Raw genomic sequence first — 17,294 nt, 5'->3', positions numbered from 1 at the left:
GGATGCATGATCCGTGAACACAATGGTCTTAGAAATGACGAGATAAGACCGAAATTTATCGAATGCGAAGACAACAGCAAGGAGCTCCTTTTCAGTGGTCGTGTAGTGCTCCTGCACATCATTCACTGTCCTGCTTGCATAATAAATTGGATGAAAATGCTTATCCCGCCTTTGACCTAAGACAGCCCCGACTGCAAAGTCACTACCGTCACACATCAACTCGAAAGGTAAGGACCAGTCGGGGGCAACCATGATAAGGGCATTCACCAATTTCTCCTTCAGAAGCTCGAATGCCCGAAGACATTCGGACGAGAAAACAAATAGGGCATCTTTCTCAAGGAGTTTCGTCATCGGGCGGGCGATTTGGGAAAAGTCCTTTATGAATCGCCGATAAAATCCCGCGTGACCGAGAAAACTCCTAATAGACTTCACCGAATTGGGTGGCGGAAGCTTCGAAATGGTATCAATTTTGGCTCGATCAACCTCAAGCCCCGCCTGTGAAATCTTATGCCCTAGCACAATGCCCTCCTTCACCATGAAGTGGCATTTCTCCCAATTAAGAACAAGGTTGGCTTCCTCATAACAAGCCAACATTCTCTCCAAATTTCTCAAACAATGATCAAAAGAACTCCCGAACACAGAAAAATTGTCCATGAAAACCTCCATGGAGTCCTCGATCATGCCATGAAAAATCGCCACCATGCATCTCTGAAACGTGGCTGGGGCATTACACAGTCCAAAGGGCATCCGTCGGTAGGCGAATGTGCCATATGGACATGTGAATGTCGTCTTCTCCTGATCCTCAGGAGAGATGGGGATCTGAAAGTATCCCGAGAAACCTTCTAGAAAGCAATAGTACATCTTTCCCGACAGTCTCTCCAACATCTGGTCAATGAAGGGGAGTGGAAAATGGTCTTTCCTCGTGGCATCGTTGAGTTTGCGGTAGTCAATGCAAACTCTCCATCCCGTGCGGTACGCATAGGAATCAACTCATTCTTCTCATTCACAACAACCGTCATACCGCCCTTTTTCCGGACGACCTGCACCGGGCTAACCCATGGGGAATCAGAGATCAGATAAACCAATCCAGCATCGAGAAGCTTGATGACCTCATTCTTCACAACGTCTTGCATATTAGGGTTAAGACACTGTTGGTGCTGCACCACGGGTTTGTACTCCTCCTCCATCAAGATCTTATGGGTACAAAAGGATGGACTGATCCCTTTTATATCCATGATCTTCCAGGCGATCGCGTGCTTATGCCTCTTCAGAACCGCGAGCAACTTCACCTTCTCCTCGCTCGACAAACTTGCAAAAAAGATAACAGGAAGGCGGGACCCATCCTTTAAGAAGCCATACTCCAAATGGGACGGGAGCTCCTTAAGCTCAATAGATGGTGGGTCCACAACAGAAGGTTTTGCCTTAGGCTCGGCAACGCGATCAACATCCTCAATCCTCTCTAAACACTTAGGAGGCTCATGATCCACACACGGGATCAACTCCTCAAATAGAGGTCCACTGACCAAGTCAGAAATCCCTCCAACACACAACTGAATATCCAAAGAGTACTCCTCACATGTGTCCTGTATGTGCTCACAAACGCAAGAATCGACAGTATCAATGTAGAGCACGTCATCATGATCATGTGGGTGGCGCATGGATCTCCCAATATCAAAGGTCACCTCCTCGTCTCCAACTCTAAGAGTGAGTCTGCCGGTGCAGACATCAATGAGAGCTCCAGCAGTGGCTAAGAAAGGTCGACCTAGGATGAGTGGTACATTTTGATCCTCATCCATGTCCAAGATCACAAAGTCAACAGGAAACACAAATTTGTCGATTTTCACAAGCATATTCTCAACTATACCCCTCGGGTATTTCACCGAGCGGTTGGCAAGATGAATGCTCATGCAAGTAGGCTTAGGCTCACCTAGGTCTAGCTTTGAAAAACAGAATGAGGCATCAAGTTTATGCTAGCACCTAGGTCGGCTAAAGCGTTACTAACCGACAAACTACCGATTAAACATGGAATGGTAAAACTGCCCAGATCGGTCATTTTTTTGGGCAGTTTATTCTGAAGAATCACTGAACACTCCTCATTCAAAGTCACACAAGAAAGTTCCTCTAATTTCTTCTTATTCGAGAGGACCTCTTTAAGAAACTTAGCATACTTAGGCATTTCTTTCAACGCATCGAGAAATGGAATATTGATATGAAGTTGCTTAAAAAGCTCTAAGAATTGCCCATACTGCTCTTCCATCTTCTGCTTCTTCAAACGGCCTGGGTATGGAATGGGAGAAACATAAGTCCTGACTGGCTCACTGGTTTGTGCAGTACTTTCTAGGGTTACCCTCGGGTGCACCTCACCAAGAGTCTCAGTCTCGATCTCATCGGCAATCGGTTTTGGTGTGGAAACCGATGCATCAACAGGAATGGTGGATCTACCACTCCTCAGGGTAATCGCCTTAGCCTCAGCATTCGGATTAATCTCAGTGTTACTATGAAGGCTATTTTGTGGTCTCGCAGAGAGGAGCTGAGCAATCTGTCCAACCTAATTCTCAATGGTCTGAATGGACGCTTTCTGATTCCTCAACTCAAGATCGTGTCTCTGGAGAGTCTCATCAATCTTCAGGTTCCTCTGTTCAGCCAGTTTGTTTGAAGTCTCGGTTTTAGCCAAAAGCTGAGTCAAAAGATTTTCAACACTAGACCCACCACTAGACTGACCACTACTGTTGGAACCCTAAAACTGAGGCTTTGGCTGGTAAGATTGGTTCTGGGGTTGATTCTGGTAATTTGGATTTCGGTCAAACCCCGGTGGCTTTTGATTTTGACTCTGATTTTGAGAGCCACCATTATCTTTCCAGCTGAAATTTGGGTGGTTTCTCCATCCCGGGTTATAGGAGTTGTTGTAGGCATTGTTTTGGCGGCCCACAAAGTCAACATCCTCCACCACTATGGCCTGCTAGCACTGACTGGTCTGGTGTTTCCCGTCACACACCCCATAACGAGAGCTAGACTTAGCCAGATCAGATTGCATCTGGTCAAATCTTTTGGTCAAGGCTTCTAACTGAGCGGAAACAAGGGTATTGCCCTTAGTGGAAGGAATACTACAAGGCGGATTATATGCAAAACTCTTCTTAGCATCTCATTCCAAGACATCCAACGCCTCGTTGGGAGTACACCTACCGAAATCTCCTCCCGCAACCTTATCAACGGCCTGCTTCTGTGCTCCGGATAAAGCACCAAAGAACGTACGACACTGAAGACCGCGACTCAAACCATGATGAGGGCATTTTCACAACAAGCCCTTGAACCTCTCCCATGCAGCATGAAGTGACTCGTCATCATCAACACGAAAACCAGTGATTTTTGCCCGGTATCTTGTAGTTTTATCGGGTGGGAAGTACTGAAGAAGAAACTGCTCAACCAATTGGTTCCAAGTGGTGATGAAACCGGAAGGGAGTGCCTCTAACCACTCCAAGGCAGCCCCGCGAAGTGAGAACGGAAAAAGTCAGAGTCTCACGGCATCGTCCGTACACCCCTGGATCTTGAATGTCGCACATAATCGAAGGAAATGCGCAACATGAGAGTGAGGGTCCTCGTTCGAGAGGCCATGGAAAGAAACGGAATTTTCTACCATATGAATAATACTCAACTTGATCTCGAAACTCACGATAATCTCGGGCTCCGTGACACCGCTGGAATAGCCATCGAGGGACGGCGTGGCGAAGTCATCCATGCGACCTTGATTGTTCGGGTCCGCCATTTCTTCAACCTCGGGATTCGCGTCATCCTCCACAACTTCGTTTTCAATGACCTCGGCAATTTCTCGTGCTCTCCTCCTCAAACTTTCTCAAAGATGTCGTTCGGGTTCAGAAAAGGGGGAAACAAGATCAGGACCGGGTGTGGTGGACATGCATCACCCGAAAGAAACGCGGAATGGAAACAAACAAGACACGGAAAACTATCTAAAAATTATAAATAAAATAAAACAATATGAATAAAAATGAAATAAACTAAAATAACATAGAGCAAAAATATCAACAAGGCAAATCAATTACTCGTATCGTTTTCAAAAGTTAAACACCGTGTCCCCGGCAACGGCGCCAAAAACTTGACGTGTGCGAATATATATATATATATATATATATATATATATATATATATATATATATATATATATATAATTTGAATAAAAGTTTCACACAAATCGGGTTTTAAAAATGGTTTTCACCAACAACCAAACCACACACGAAAGGCAAGTGTACCTATCGTTTGTAGAAAAGTATCGGTAAGAACCGAGTGTCAATCCATGCACACGGCTAACTTTTGATACTAAATCTTTGTAATTAATTTAACCAAACAAACAATCCAAGTAATTTTTCAAGTAACTAAGCTAGCATACAACAATAACAAAGCAAATACAATACACCTAACAATCAATCCAAACAAAGCTACTTAGACTATGCATCCACTTAAACTTAGTGACAAAATGACAATGATAATGGCAAACATCATGTATTAAGAATCAATATCAAATTCCAATCAAGGCAACCTAATACTAACAACAAAACATCATGATGGGTATTCAACAAGTTAATAACCATAGATTAGTAAGTTTGTCAAAACTACCTAATCTCACAATTAAAGGAAAGCTAGCATGAAAACAACAAACTAACCACCTAGAATCATGTAAAATAGACAAGTTCAAGAACACTAGTTAAACACATGAGTCTTTAAAATTAGCAAAATATAAACTAAGGATTGTGGCCTTAATCTCTAGCAAACATTAACCAACTCAAAGAATCATATTATCACCATACAATTTTCCAATATCAAGTGATAGGTTTCATGATTGTTAAAATTCATAACCAAGTTAATTTCCACTAGTCATTCCTAACTTAGTGATATAAACAAAGTATGCATACACAAACTAAGTTCACAAACAAATACTCAACACATAGTTTTCCAACATATTATGGCTAAGCATCTATCAAACTAACAAGACTAGGAATTAAAACAAGCATTCAACCATTAACCTCTATTCAAGAACATGTCATAAACTTGAAGAACACCAATTTACCAAAATCAGGCATAGATAAATATCACATAAGTAGAAGTTTCAACATAATCTAAGTAACAAGAGTATTTAGCCCATAAGGCTTAATACAATAACCAAAATCAAAGTAATCTTACAAATCATTGTCAAGAACAAAAGATTGCAAAATAAGATGAATGATGATTGCTACTTGAAAGGATGATCACACAAGATGGAAGCCTTGAATTCTCTCTAGCAAACACACAATAATTTTCCAGCAAGTTTAAGAATTCCCCTAAGGCTCCGCACCATAAATGAAGAGAATTGAAGGCTTATAAGCTGTCTGGTCACTTGGCACGGTCGTGCCAAAAATTGCACGATTGTCCCCATATATAGTAAGTCAATGTTCTGCTTTCTCCTGACCAATTTTGCAGTTTTCTCTGATTTGGCACAGTAATGCCAAAAAGTGGCACGGTCGTGCGGCTCAGCACTGGCAAGCATGGTCATGCAGGTCGGCACTGGCAAGTGCACTGGCAAGCATGGTCGTGCAGATCTGGCACTGGCAAGTGCACTAGCAGGCATGGTCGTGCAGGTCTGGCAGAATGCTTATTTTGTCCCCGAAACGCCCTCTTTTCATGTTTTCTTTGTCGGGCGGCGCCCGGACCTGCAATTTCACAAATAACTCTAATAAGTACCAAAACCAATGAATTTTGTATGGAGTTTAACACAAATATAAGGATAATTCAATGCAATAAGATGTACACTTTGGGTTACATCAAATGTTCAATCAAGTAGGTTTTTATGTGGAGATATGCCTACTAGGTGGAATTCCACCTATGAGATGTTGAAAAGGGCGGTGGATTTAAGGGAGGTATTTTTCTCTGATGAAGTTCAAGATAGTAGTTATCTTCGTGATTTAGAACGACTATCTGAACATTCGGACTTTGGTGCTTACGAAAAGTTGGTTGAATTTCTAAAAAAATCCAAGACTAAAACAGAAAGCAAAACGAAAAGGGGAAAGGGATAGCGCATGACAAAGCTTAACTAAACTCAAGGAAATGGACCTTAGTGATCGTATTTGTTTTTTTGATTATATTTGACTTTGATCACATGGAGTTAAGACTTGTTTTTTTGATCATATTTGACCTTAGTGTCTTTTGGTATGAGCCATTTCCCGGTTTGGTAGATTTATGGTTGAAACGTTTGTAACAAATTATGTGTTTTTGTATAAACCTTTTGAATTTTATTTGTTTACTTGTTTTAAATTTTAAGACATTATTATAAATAATGCATGTGATGATTCTATTTGTTAAGCGAGCTGACTGAGGCTGCTAATGTTGTGGCAGCAAAGATTCAGTTGACTTTTTCAAGTCAATTCAACTGTTTCAGTTGACTTTATCTGTTTCTAAGGATATTGATGCAGTGGCAGAGTCAAAGTCAAAGGCACTGGAGCGTATCCGTTTGATCTGGCTCGTATCTGTTCAATAACATGTATGCATACGGTCTTGCATATCTTTATTTTCTTGAATTAGATTACTAATTTATGTTTGTTTTTCGTCTTAATTTTAGCCCCGTGCTTAAGAAGTTTGAAAGTGGTGTTATATAAAAGTCGGTACTGATGCGTTAAAAGTCGGGTTAGTGATGCGTTAAAAGTCAGGTTAGTGCGACTGATGTTGCAAGTCGGGTTAGAGAGCATCTGCTTGCTGCTTGTTGCTGAAAGTAAAGGTATGTATTTTAATTAAATTTAAAAGTGGTGTAGGCAGAACTTGTTTATCAAGAAAGTGAACATGTGCTGTGTTGTGTTTGACTTTACTACAAATTGCAAATTTCTAACAGTTAAGTTTTTTATTTTTTCTTTTTTTTATGTAGAGATGTGAGCCCGGATGGTTTTCGTTTCTATGTCAACATATTTCAAGACATTGACCCTAATGATCCATATTATGTTTATGTTTATGTTTATGTTCATGATCGTGATCTTTTTTTTTTTAATGATTAACTGAAATGTTGTTGCTTCTCTGCAGAGCGAGAGAATATAGAGTTTATGATTCATGGATATGCGCTACAATTGCTTCCAGGTGTCGGCTGAACTATGCAGTCGATATCGTCGATATATCACCGATATATCAGTGATATATCGGTTATTGGTCCCTTGGTGAAATATCAGTCAAAATATCGGTTAGAATATCGGTACCAATAATATCAACAATATTGACCGATATTTGACCGATAGTGGACTAATATTTGACAGATATATCACCGATATTCCCGATATCAAAGGTTAAGTCTTGATTATCAACTTTTAGTGTTCAATATTAGTGTTTTAAGTCTTAATCAATTTTACTAGCTACAAATGTTAGTATTTTGCAAGCTGCAAAAAGTTAATTTGTTAATGGTAGAAGACTATGCTGAATTATTAGTGTTAAATTGCTATATATATGAATTGTACATGATATTAAAATTACCGATATCCCAACGATATCTCACTGCGATAACCGATATCTCAGATACCGGTCCTTGACCGATATACGATATTTTTCTGCATTAACTGCTTAGCGACTGAATACAAAAGGTAATACATTTTTTTGTACACAACTTGAGTTTCTTTCTAGTTACAGAGACAATTTTGACTCCTTTCAAAGTTCAAACAGACTATTTTGATAACTATTGATTTATTCCTAATGTTGATGTTTAAGTAAATTTGGCATAAACATAATGATGTATACAAAGAAACACACTGTGAATAACAAGTCAAGCTTGCAACCATTGATTAAAAATTGAGCAGATTGCCAGAGCCATGTGGTGAAAATTCGGTACCAAGTAGGTACCATACCGGAAAACCGGTACCGGTACCGAACCGTTATTTTTAGGATCGGGATCGGTACCATATTTTTTCGTTTTTCGAAATCGGGATTTTCGGGATCGGTACCGGTCGGTACTGGTACCATCCCAATCTCATCCCTAGCTACAATTGTCGATCAATCTAAAGAGATGGGCAGCCAAAATAGAATAACTTTGGGTTAATCACAAGACTAGTCCTCCTACTTGCAATTTGTGGAGACTTGTTCCTAAAGGATGGTAAATGGACTTTTAAAATGTTCTACAAGGCCCCTAAATTAGTAAGATGAAACCCCGTCTTTTAAACAAACTTTTATTAACACTCAAGCCGATTAACAAAATTTCCGGGCGTTACAAGTAGGTCGGATGTTGCAAGTGGTATCAGAGCCAATCCTGTGATGTTCGGGATGGTGGGGCAAACCTCATCAGAGACGGTGAGTCCCCGGGGGTGTCGCGAGGTACACCTTAGGAGAATCCCACATCCTAGGGGCAAACCTCATCGAGGACGATGAGTCCAAAGGGGGGTGTTTGTAACAGTCTAGGAATATCCCACATCGGCCGTGGACAGGAGAGATTCTTGGTTCATAAGTAAATGCCGTGCCTTTTAAATCACCAACGTGTTTTGGGCTTAATGGTAGTGGACGAGAGGATAGCTCCATAGTTAAGCGTGCTTTGGTGGGAGTAGTAGCAGGATGGGTGACCTCCTAGGAAGTCTCCACCTGGACAACCAAAAACAAATCCGTGAGCTCTTCGTGGGCAAAGCGGACAATATTGGTGGTGCAAGGGGCCGGATGTTACAACCGATTTCACAAATTTTCTCATCAACAGGTCATTCCCGGAAAGATGTCTCGCCAGCAAAAGAATGAATTCTTTGTCTGTGTAAAGTTCCACATCTGGGAAAACCCATATCTTTTGCGAATCGTGGTGATCAGCTACTTAGGAGATGTATGGGTGCGAACATTGCCAAGAGGAACCAGCAGAAGGACTGTCACACCCAGCTCCATGGGCCTAGGCGTGTGACCAATAGTTATTACTGGATTTTGTAAATGTATCAAAGTTGCTTTCATTAAGCGGAAGTCTTTTAAAATAATATTATTTTCATAAGATGTTGAGATTTAAATACCTATTTGATATTTACAAATCATGTCTGAGAAAATATAATTTACATTATTTATGATTTCAAACAACTGAGCCATTAGATAGCATCTAATGACTATATCTCCAACCTATGATCCTATCTTGCTTGTCTGGTCTAGCCTTACTAATTTCCTGTAGAAAGTTTGGAAATACGTCAGTGATATGCTGGTGAATCGTTGACTATAAAATATTTTCTGAAATATTGTTACAACAAAAATATAGTTTTATGTATAGCTCAGCGGGGCTTCTGCTCTGTCCCCTGGGGCGTACCACTAACATACACACATAAGTCGACGGTACCTCTGGAAACTGTGCCCATTAGAGGTATAGTTGAGACTAACGCATAGCATGCCTGACACTAGTCAATTATGTTTGGATCCAATCACATGTGCATTTAGTCTTAGTGGAGGCCCTTTCAAGATAAATAGTATATTTGTTTTTTCAGCTTTAAGACAAATAACATATTTATCTCTTCAAAATAAAATCATTGTTGACTCCAAAATATTCTATGAAATATTGTTACAACACAAATATAGTTTTCTGTGAAACTTAGCAGGGCTTCTGCTTTGTCCCGTGGGGCGCACCACTAACATACACACACAAGTCAGCAGTACCTCCGGGAACTATGCTCATTGGAGATATGGTTTGAGACTGACGCTTAGCATGCCTGTTACTTGTCAATTATGTTTGGATCTAGACACATGTGCATTTAGTCTAAGTGGTTTCAGTTTCTATCTCGTGTTATAACCTTTTATAAACGTTTTCAGACCCTTTCAAGATAAATAGTATATTTGTTTTTTCAGCTTTAAGACAAATAACATATTTATCTCTTCAAAGTAAAATCAGTTTGTTTAGACTCTTTAAGATCAAAGGTATCTTTGTCTTTTCAGCCTTTAAGACAAATAACGAATCTACCTCTTCAGAGTAAAATCAACTTGTTAATCAATTAAAAATATTCACCCTTTCGCCCTAGCAGTGAATCTGTTTTGACTCTTCTGAGACAAACACCATTTTGTCCCATCAGAGTATAACTATTTGTCCCATCAGAGTATGACTATAGACTCGGGAGGGTTAGGTAAGAACACCAACTTGTCTTGTCCCTATAATTATAACACAATATTGAAGCTAATCCCTGATCAAAGCTAATGTACATTTAAATACCTAATTCGCTAAGATCAACGGCTCTGATATCAACCTCTCACACCCGGCTCCATGGGCCTAGGCGTGTGACCAACATTGGTACCTGCATTGTATGTATTTCATAATATTGGTTGCAAAGAGGAGCTCTTTACTAAAATAATACTATATTCAAAAATTCTAGATTTAAACACCCATTGATGATAAAAAAGAGTTTAACTTTGAAAACAATAATTCACATCTTTACATTATAAAAATACATGTTAGCCATCTGATCGTCTAATGGCTAAACCACCATCTTCTGTTCTCTATCCTCATTACCTGTAAAACAGTTTATAAAATATGTCAGCAACACATCTTGGTGAACATGTTAACTCTAAACATTTTATATACTTAATTATTCCTGACGGGTATCTTGTGACTCGGCCCGTCATGGCTAAAGAAATAATCAAGTTTTGAAATTCTGAATTACTATTGGAAACTCAAGCTCAACTTGAAACCGCTCAACAAACACCGTAGCGTTCGAGTACTTAGCAACTACCAGTATACACAAGACCATTCCACACACGGGTACAACTTAGGCCCGGCCCGTCATGGCTGAGAAATAATCAAGCGTGGTGCGGTGTGCCCACCGGCTGCCCATATATGTAAGGATCCAGACAAACATATACGATAGCCTGAGGGCCAGCTATTACTTTTGTTTATAAAGTTTTTAGGATACTTGGTCCCGTGCAAATTATAATGACTCGATTTAAAGAGTTATTAAGTTTGAGCGCATTCACCTTTGTTTATGATAATCAGTTTTCTATACTGATTTCTGCTTGCGTGTTACCTCGGACCTATGGTACGAGAATAACTTTTGTAAACAACTAGATCAACAATCTACCTTCATACTTTTAGTCTGTTTTGTATAGCTTTAACCTTGATTAATCGTTTATATGCGTAAAATATTTATGCCGTTAGTCTTTTTATTTATTTAGTAATTATCTACTATGTTTCTTCTTCATGAAGAAATGTCTATGTTTGGTTTCTTCTTCAAGAAGAAACATTAATTTGACTACACCCCTTAGTATGTAAAATTTGGTGTTTCTTAGTTATAAAGAAACATTATTTTATCTATAACCCTTGCATATGAAAAGCTACGTTCATACTTAAATTTGATCAAGGCCTAGGTGTCAGGATCGGTTTAAACCACGTTTGATAAGAACAAATGGAATAATAAGCTTGAAGAACACTAATTAATGAAGGCGAAATCAACAGTAATTAGTTAGGTTGCTAAAAGAAGAAACATAGATCAAAAATTAACTTAAAAGATTTCCATTATCATATATCTCATTAAATATTCAGGGACAGAAGGAATGTCGGCTACCAAGGTAGGTCAAGTAGTAAGTATAAGGTAGAGAGGTGTCTCAAAAATTCTAGCAATTATTCTATTTATAGGGACCCTAGCAGTCCTTCTAGAAACCCTAAAATATAGGAAATACAAAATTACACAAGTATAAAAGGTCTTCGAGCAAGCTTTATCCTACTCGAGCATGGCTCCTTGACCTTGTAATTGTTAAGTAAGTCTTGGTCTTCTACAAGCAAGACTCATATAGAACAATTACATCGATTAACCATTCCTCTCAAGCATGCCTTCATCTTCACAAGCGAACCAAACTTTGCTCGGTAAGCTACCACGAGCAAGAGAATCCTTACTCAAATCACTTCAGTCTTTACTTAGTTTTTATTTGAACAACCACTAGTATGCTCGGATACTGCTAGGTTGCTTGAGACGGAACCTTATTGGCAGTATCACTTAGAAGAATTTCATAAACTCCCTACCAGCATGCTTATGGGATTTTATTCGTAGTAAACTTGCTCGACCCACAAAGTTACTTGGGAACTTTTTTAAGCAGTTTCTCTTCAACAAGTTTGCTCAGAAAAAAAACATAAGCTTAAGAGCATCCCTTTCTTGAGGTGGTGTTAGTTTGCTTGAAATACACATTTAGAAGATATGGAAGACTTATCTTGCTCGGTTGTAATGCTTGAGGAAGCTTTGCCTTGCTCGGAGAGTACTGGTTTCTCGGAATCCATACTTAGCGTTTTTCGGGAAGGTTGAGAATATTTCAATCATTCATTTGGCCCATCACTAGGTATACCCTCGACTAGGTCTAAGCCATATTAATAAAATAACTTAAGAGGAACCCCTACCTTACACGGGTACTTGGACTTGGACACCAATCGCGTGCTGGGGCTTAAACCGTTAGAATTTCAAGCTTCGGGACTTGGCACGATTCCCGATGTTGTGTGTGTGTAAAATGAGTGTGATTTGAGTGAAAAGTGCAGTGTCCGGCCTCCCTTTTTATAGGCAAAATTGGCCCGAAAGTTTCGGGATGTAAAAATTGTGGGAAAATACATTCTTGACTGGCTTTGACTTTTAGAGATATTCTTATGTGCGTCAAAAAGTTGAGTAATATAATTGAAACTCCAAAAGGGACGCAACTTTAGAAAATTTAAAGCCTACAATCCCAAAGAATTTTATAGTTATAAGAATGTTATAACCGCTCTAAGATGCCTAGAGGAGCAAGAATCAATTATTATCATCAGCAAATGCACAGGTGAAGAAGTTATCCAATATTTTTCTCAAATGTTCAAAGGAGAAGCCCTTAAAGGGTGGAATACCCTGATCTAGAGTCTAGACCAAGGGTAGAGAAGCATTGTATAATCTTAGTTGGGAGATATTCAAAAGTTTCATTCTACAGAAATTCTATCTAATCCATGAGATGGATCAGATTCAAACTCAACTTTGGAACCACAACGTTGTTGGTACAAATCTCAAGGAATATAACACTAAATTTATTGAATATTGCCGACTAGTTCCGCATCTGGTAACTCTAGAGTATAAGAAAGTTACTCGGTATATTTATGGATTGCCAAGAGAGATAAGAGATATGGTAAGATCCAATATGCCACAAATAGCCGATTCTGCAATGAAACTGGTCGGATAATTGATCAGCAGCATGACCAGGAACCAAGAAGAGGAAAAGAAGAATAATACTGAAAAGGAAGAAAAAGAAACCAAGAATCAGGAGAAGACAAAGAAGTATTCACACTCTTCAAAGTCTGTTTGTAAAACTTTTGGGAAAATGCATTCAGGAAAATGCGGATACCACGTAGATCCAGTTGATGCATCAGTAAGCTGATGTAACATCCTGAAACTTTCGGGCCAATTTTTTCAACTTTCAAAATTATAAAACTTTTAAAAAATTGAAGACAACCAAAGCTATAAAATTCATTCGCAAATTGTGTCTACGTATAAGAACTTTAACGTTAGCATGCAAACCAACATACAAATTGATGTCTATAAAAATATATTTACTAGACATGATCATTTGTGTTGCTTTGCATGTTAATGCTAAAGTTCATATGTAGACGGAAATTTGCGAAAGAATTTTATAACTACCGTATTGGTTGTGTTCAATTTTTTAAAAAGTTTTATCATTTTTTTATTATTTTAGTCTAGTAAATAATATATATTATATTTACAAATAAAATAGGGCAAACTAACGGGTCCGGTTAGTATTTTGTAAAATTATTTGGTGCAGATAGTCTTGTAAAACTAACCAGTCCATGAGTAGATTGTAAGGTCAAACTGGTAGAGACAAGTTACCTGGTAACAAATTAGTCGTAATTGGCATGTATGCCGGAAGAACCAGTCATTGACCAGTATCTACATAGTCTTTTGTAAAACTAACCGGTTCGATGTCTTGTTTGTTTGTGGCGACTAAAAGGGTATTCAGCGTGCTCATTTCGGATTGTTTATGGTCATGTGGCGTATTTTTAGTGGTTCAGTAAACCACTCGTTTTGTTATGTTGGCTACTCCTCTCGACTAGATTTAGATGTGTTTCTAGAATTACTAGCAAAGGGTACGTAAAACTCGAAATTAAGTTATGAAAATATGCATTTTTGGGAATTTTCCCTTTTTACCTTTTTCTCATTGACATGACATTAATGGGTCTGGCAACTTTTGGATAAATTGTTCTCATGATGAAAACCATAATTTAATCAACTCTTTCGTTTAAAGAAAGGGCGGAGAATAATTGTTTTATGTGCAAAATGGCCTAATAAGGTAATGAGTTTTTGATTTGTCATAGAAGGCCGGCTATGGATAAAGTTTTGTCTCCTTTCCTTGCTTCTTTCATGACTCATCATTCCATGGTGTTTTAATGTAGAGAAAAGAAGATATTTTTAGTTACATTTTATAAATTGAATAGACTAATTTACATTTTCTTGTCATTTTTATTTTTATATACTAAAGTTTAATACACAAGTAAAAGAAGGTGTCATTTTTGATATCTAACTTTGTTTGATTGTCGCAAATTACATCACGAATTCGATGTGTTGAACCGTAGCGGGATGCGGTATTAGCTTTTTGTTTTTTATGAGTGATAGATCACTATGTTTTGATTTTCATATATAATGTACCTATTTTAAACCAAACACGTCAATAATAGAATTCAAATTATAATAGTTTTGTGAACCAAACACAATTTTAGATAGAACTGAAAACACTAAGAATCCAAGATTTTTAAAGGCGTCATCAATCCCTTGTCCAAGATAAAAGAGTCCACTCGTAAAGGCAAAGATTTAGTTCCTATGGCAAAATATTAAAATGAGAGAATGTGACACTTGTAAAATTGCCATTTAGAGTTACAATTGCCATTGCACGAGAAGGTAAACCAAAGCTCTTGAAGATACAATGAAAATTATTGACAAATTACAGAAATTGTCTTTTATATTTGTATTAAATTTCAGTAATTGTCCTTTATCTTTAAAATTGACATGAGTTATACTTTACGTTTTTAAATGTTGGACAGTCAGGGAAGAACGTGTGTTAGGGCGAGTTTGGGTTGACGAATCAAAAGATAAACGTGTTGGTGAGTTTTTCTTTTTCTCTAGGCTAATCATTTAATAATAATAAATAATTCATATGTAGTTGATTTTTGTTGTGTAGGAAATAATCATATTAAAACAATATTTTAAATCCGGATTCGAGTGTTGTTTTAGAAGAGTGTGGGGGATAAAGATCATACCGGCGACATGATTCTGGGTAATTGGAGCGAAATCCGTTGGAAAGTCGGTTTATTGGTAATCTTTATAATAAAAATTGGGTGAACCAGAAAAGCGAAGACAGAGACTTGATGTTTACAACTATACGATGGACGAGCATTTTCAAGAGACGAACGCCATATTTTCTCAAAGGCTATTTTGGGAGATTTGAGAAACTCTACAAAGTGGCAATTGGTTTATATAGTGGCCGATCTCCACCATTAAAACAAGCCAAGGGTTCATGATCACAAGATTTTAGCCAAGGTACTTCCAACTCTCTTGTGGGAATCGATCTTAACAATCCCAATGGCGAGTTCAATCTGGACGTTGAACCTCCACGCCCACCGGGGAGGAACAACAAAGCAGGGTCTAAAAATAAAGGTATACAATTTGAGAATGTGGCGGATCACTTTCAAAGAAGGCTTCGAACGTTTAACCACAAATTTAGCTCGCCACCGTTAAGAAAAATCGTAAATTCGGATATGAAAACTTTGGCTCTACGAATGTCGACCACCCTAACGAAAAATATTTTGAGCTTTTCGAAATGACAAATGAATTAATTCGCGAGAAGTACCGGAAGAAACATAACAACAACCAGTTACTCATTTATTTCAAGTTATTTGTAATTGTTTATTTCAAGATATTTGTGCTTTTTAGTTATTTGTAATTTTTAGTTTCAAGTTCTTTGTGTTTTTTATTTCAACCTATTTTACTTGTCATATTAATTAATTATATTTATAAGTGTAAAGAAAATTTGAGTTTAACTAAAAGGAATTGAATCGTTTGAAGTGTATGTAATATTTTAGAGGTGTATGTAATATTTGGCTATTCAAAAGAAAGAAAAAAATAAATAAGTTTCATTTATTTGGACTATGTTTATTGATAACCCAATACTTGGGCCAGTGGGCCAACAAATAAAAAGAAAATCATTTATTCACAAAAACTTCACAACCAGGTCGTCCCAACGACCCAAGATTGTTTCATTTTTTTAAGTCACAATTACAAAAATTGTTCTTTATTTTTTTATTCAATTTCACTGATTGTTCTTTATCTTTAAAATTGATCTGTTTTATTCTTTACGTTTACAAATCCTATAGTAAGTTAAGTCATGTGTCTTGCATATGAAGGCAAATGAGCCATTTTACCTATTTATTAAATTGTTTTGATAATAAAAACTAACTAGGTTTAAACCCACCGCGTTGCGGCTGTAGCTTGACGCAAATTCGGTTGGTATCGGTTAAGTTCGTCACAACACCTGCACTAAATCAAAAAATTATATGTGATCGCCCAAAATAGTGTTAGCACACGTACAACTTATGATGAAAGCGGCACATATACGGTTGGTATCTGATAGAAAAATAAATTAGTAAACGTATAGCTTATGATACAAAAAATAATATAAGTAAAACGACGTTTATTCGGTTGACAAATTACAGGCATTGTGACGAAAATTCGGTCGGTATCTATAGGTTCGTCACAACACTGGAACTAAACTCAAAATATAATTTTGAAAAATTGACATATTTAAAGCAAAAAAAAAAACAAAATAAACATCAGCATTGCAGCGGCGAGCCGACATACATTTGGTTGGTAATGATTAGGCTCATTATCGTACGAGAAGTAAAAAATAACAAATAATTTCGGCACTGGCTAAGTTTGTTACGGTATCAAAACTAAATAAACAATAACATGAGTGTTGCGGCGACGAGGCATTGCGATTTTAGTTGGTGTCGCTTAAATTCTTTATGATATCGGAACTAAATCTAAAACTCAATTTTCTCAAATTATTATACTTAAAAAAAACTTAAAAAACTTGAAAATATCTAGATTGAAAGGCTTTAAAAAACGGTAGGTCAAAGCACACAAAATTAAAAGAATAAATAGAAAAAAAAAGGCCACCAAAATTAAAAGAACAAACAAATAAAAATAAATGATACATATGAGCAGCCAAGGGGATTTAAACCCTGGCAACCTAACCACAAAGAAGTTAGCAGAAAAGAATTCAGCCAACATGCCAACACTACCGAACTTGTTTACATGACGAAACTAAAATCATAA

At 37.7% G+C, this 17,294-nt stretch overlaps 1 non-coding gene across 1 annotated transcript; it reads left to right on the top strand.

Annotated features, from left to right (window-relative positions):
- The first annotated feature begins 3,272 nt into the window (after positions 1-3,272).
- LOC143548778 (small nucleolar RNA R71) lies at positions 3,273-3,379 on the top strand. Its single transcript, XR_013138010.1, has one exon. It is a non-coding gene; the product is annotated as a small nucleolar RNA R71 (small nucleolar RNA).
- Positions 3,380-17,294: the final 13,915 nt, after the last annotated feature.

Source organism: Bidens hawaiensis, unplaced genomic scaffold, assembly GCF_021521415.1.
Source record: "Bidens hawaiensis isolate Kalapana, Puna unplaced genomic scaffold, B.hawaiensis_p1.1 tig00000935_1, whole genome shotgun sequence".
Classification (NCBI taxonomy): Eukaryota; Viridiplantae; Streptophyta; class Magnoliopsida; order Asterales; family Asteraceae; genus Bidens; species Bidens hawaiensis.
The sequence above is the reverse complement of the archived record's forward strand: the minus strand, read 5'-3'. Positions and strand labels throughout refer to the sequence as shown.